At 39.3% G+C, this 4,137-nt stretch overlaps 1 long non-coding RNA gene across 1 annotated transcript; it reads left to right on the forward strand.

Annotated features, from left to right (window-relative positions):
- LOC110271081 lies at positions 1,668-2,041 on the forward strand. The gene is made up of 2 exons (XR_002361157.1): positions 1,668-1,723; positions 1,927-2,041. It is a non-coding gene; the product is annotated as an uncharacterized LOC110271081 (long non-coding RNA).

The following is a 4,137-nucleotide window of genomic DNA, read 5'->3' on the forward strand; positions in this document are numbered from 1 at the left end:
GTGTTTGATTCCCCCACTCTGTAGCCTCTATTTGTATTTTCTGGGCCGAAAACTGGGTCAAAAACAGCCCAGAAATTGCCCCCAGCGATTTCTAATACGTCCAGCACGCGGCAAAGTCACGCGTATGCGTCGTGGATTGAATTTTCTCCAGGTCACGCATGCGCGTGATCTACGCGTGCGCATCACCTAACAGCGTGGCAACCATGGCAAATTATATATCGTTTTGAAGCTCCAGATGTTAACTTTCCAACGCAACTAGAACCGCCTCATTTGGATCTCTGTAGCTCAAGTTATGGTCGATTTAGTACGAAGAGGTCAGGCTGGACAGCTTTAGCAATTCCTTCAATTTCTTGTATTCCTTCCACTTTTGCATGCTTTCTTTCCATCTTCTAAGCCATTCCTGCCCTATAAACCCTGAAATCACTTTACACACATATCAAGGCATCGAATGGTAATAAGAGAGGATTAAAATTAGCAATTTAAAGGCCTAGGAAACATGTTTTCAATCATAGCACAAGATTAGGAAGGAAAATGTAAAAGCATGCAATTATTATGAATAAGTGTGCAAAGACTTGATAAAAACCACTCAATTGAGCACAAGATAAACCATAAAATAGTGGTTTATCAGTAACGCTCATGGAGGGGACGTTGGCTGAGATAAGGACGGTGGTACGAAACGCTTATCTCAGGACCAGTGTTGAGAATCGGGCAAAAAATCGACACATGAGCTCATGACCTGTATAGTACTAAGCATGCATCATACTTGTTTACGCATATTTGTTTGTGAGTGTGTTTCCTATGATTGTGGGTGTTAAACTAAAGGTTGGGCTACATCTCTGCCAGTGTTGGGGATGAAGGAACTTATCGGTCAACTATAGACTACATCTTTGTTGTGTCCATAAACCTCACTGATTCTGGTGTTGAAAAGTTGATCATATTCTCTTCACTTGTATGGCCTATCAGATAGAAGAGAGTAAGAGCAAGTAGTGTATTTAGTGGGCCCTCAAGCATAAGATTTATTTCAATTTCAACTTTATTATTATTATTGTATTGGACTAAAATTTTTCAATCAATAGACAAGTGTGAAAACAATATTGACCAGTTGATGGGTAAATTAACTTGTTTGATCATTTAGATCAACTTATGCTTTCCAATTTCTACAAATTACTTTTCTTCAATATGGCTTAACTTTGATTTCACTTCCCAAATCTTTGAATCATTGGCTTTGTCTATCAATACCTAAAGTTATTACATCAAATTCCTCCACAAGAGTAGATATTTAGAGAACTTCAAAGCATCGGAAAAATGGATTTTAGATTTGCAGAAGAGCAACGGCAAGATGATTATGCTGTTGAACTCTTAGGTTTCTAATTTATTTGCTTGGAGTTGTTTTCTTAAGTCATTTGTTAATCAATAGGATATGGAGAAAATGCAACATATGATAGAGATTAAAAAAAAATTGTTGTCAGTTTGTGTTTATAGCAAAACTGAACATTTATTTGTTATGCTTTCAACCCAATTACAATATATTTTAAAATTTTAGATACTTCCTATACAGATTTGTTATATCTTTCTGGCTTATTTGAATTATTTTCTTATGCAGAAAACTTACTCTTTTATCCACCAGAGCATGTCATATATGGTGACCGTCTACCAGACATGGGATAAGCAATTGATAAAGCAACTTCTTGGTTTCTTCATTCCAGAAATCGTGAGAATAGAGGTTGTTTTGAAGTTGTTCCTTAAGTCGGAATGTGAGTTATCTTTTCACCTTTGGCTAGTTGGCACTTTTATTATTTCTTTCACTGTTAATCTGTTATGTTGAACCATTGGGAATTGATAACTAAACTCAATTATTAACAAAATATATCTGGAAGTTATATTTCCATCATAATGATTGAACAACTTGATGGTGCTACTTTTCAGATGCCCAATGTGAACCTTGGTTTGGTTCACGTTATGTTGAAGAAGACATTGCTCAAGATTTAATGGAGTTATGGAGAAATCCTCCAGAAAATTGAGGCCTCGCTACATCTTCCATAAAAAAATAAGTTCATTCCAAGTGATTTTTCTATATGTTTTTGTTCTGAGGGTTACCTGAAACTTGTAGGTTAATCTCGGACAAGATCTTCTGTACTGGTCGGAGCTGACGTGTCTGGCTGGCGGGTGGCGGCCGGAGTTGTTGTGTTCGACTTGTTGGACTGAGGGTGCTGCTGATCCTTCGTCACTGGAGGGTGGTGGTACCTGCAAGGGACTTCGATGCTTAAGTTAGCAAGGGTATTAAGCAGGTTTTTAGTAGAATTAGAGTATGAGTTATACCTGGGTGCTCCAGTATATTTATAGAGGTGTGGAGTAACCTTTCTGGAGATAAGATAAGTTAGTTATCTTATCTTATCTTATCTTATCTTTGAGTGAGGTCATCTTATCTTCAAGGAAACCGCCCTTATCTCTATAGGCCTGGGCTGCCTTTGGATTTGGGTTGTGTTCCTCTATTTGGGCCCTTTATTGGGCTTTCTTGGCGATTTGGCCGAGCACTTTGAGAAGAGATCGGATAGTCTGACCTGAAGAGGTCGGTCGCCTTGTCGCTAAACATCCCGGGTTAGACAGCTCGACCCAGGGTATGAACAGTGCCCCTGCTCGAGCTCGGTCTTTCTGGTCGAGTTTTAGTTTTAGGACTTCGATCCTTTTCTTGGTGAAGCCGAACTCGAGCATCTATTGACTTCTTCTTTGTAGAGTCTTCTTTTTTGAATGCGGAACGTTTTTTCCTTTTCGTTTCTTCCAAAAGTGCGCTCTTTTGCATTAACACTCTTAGCCTTGGGAATGTGCGAGGGTTTAATATCCTCATTAATTGGTTTTTAATTGCCCCGTTTCTCTAGCCTCTTTATTTTGAATTTCACACTCAGGAAAACGGTTTATCTTCTCTGTTTCTTTACCGTAACTTCCCTTTTCTTTCTCACTTTCTATTTTCACCTAAAGTTTGCAATTTTTGCATTTTTCCCTGCGACGTTGCTTGGTAATTATTAGTGCTTTTCTTGTTGAGAAAAGGGCGATTTCGGATTTCATCTTCCATCTTCAACTTCTTTGAAGCTTTCTGCTTTTTCCAGGTTGGTTCTACTTTCTTTTTTTTACTTTTTTCGTCGCTTTATCTTCGGTTCTTTGGTGAAGCTTTGATTTTTCATTTGCATGCTGGAAAGTTTGAACCTTTTTGCGCCATGATGCTCAATTGTTGCTGTGATGCGCGTTTCTGGCATTTCTCCCGGTGCTTGAGGGTTTTTGGGTTTTGCACGTTTTGTTGCCTTTTTGATGTTGTAGCTTTCTGTGGTAATAGCTTCGTTTGATTTTTTTTTTTTTGATAAAAGGTTGCGTCTTTGACGTCCTCTGCTTGGCACATTTTGCTGTTTACTTTCTGATTGAACTGCTATTTTGTTGCTCCTTTCATGGCTTTATTTTGACTTTTCTTTCTTCTCAGGTTGTTGCTTTTTGGAAAAGGGCTTTTCTTTGCTGAGAGTTTTGTTGGGATGTTAGTCTTGTAGGTTTTCCTAAGTCCTTGTTCCATGACTTCCTCCAAAGGATGCCCCTGGATCTTCGGTGTGGGTCCTGGGGTTTTCTTTTGTTGTTTGTGCTGCCCTGAATCATGCTGGCCGAGTTGTTTTGATTTCGCCTGAGATATTTTTTAGTATTCCATCTTCTTTTCTTGTTTGTAGGATTAGTTGGCCATGTCTTCTCGCAAAAATATTGTAGAGACGTCTTCTAAGGTTCCTGAGGGGATGTCCGATTGGTTGGACTCCCTTGTTTTAATGTGTGTTTCTGTGGTGAATGCTGAGTTTTGTGTAGAGCTTAGGAAACATCACTGCCTGTGTAAGAGTAGAGATCAGGAAAAGAATTATGAATTGGTAGCAGCTAATTTCGAGGAGAGGGTTTGCTTCCCTGCTCTGAGCCGGGGGGAGCGCCCTTTCTTTTATGCTTACGACTATTTTTTCAGCCAGTTGGACATCACTTTTTCTTTCACTTCTTTTGAGACCGATTTGCTGTGGTCGTGTAATGTAGCTCCATCCTAGCTCCATCCGAACTCCTGGGGTTTTATCAAGATTTTTTAGCTTCTTTGCCAAGAGTTGGACGTTACTCCTTCTCAAACTC

Source organism: Arachis ipaensis, chromosome B04, assembly GCF_000816755.2.
Source record: "Arachis ipaensis cultivar K30076 chromosome B04, Araip1.1, whole genome shotgun sequence".
In the NCBI taxonomy this organism is placed as follows: domain Eukaryota; kingdom Viridiplantae; phylum Streptophyta; class Magnoliopsida; order Fabales; family Fabaceae; genus Arachis; species Arachis ipaensis.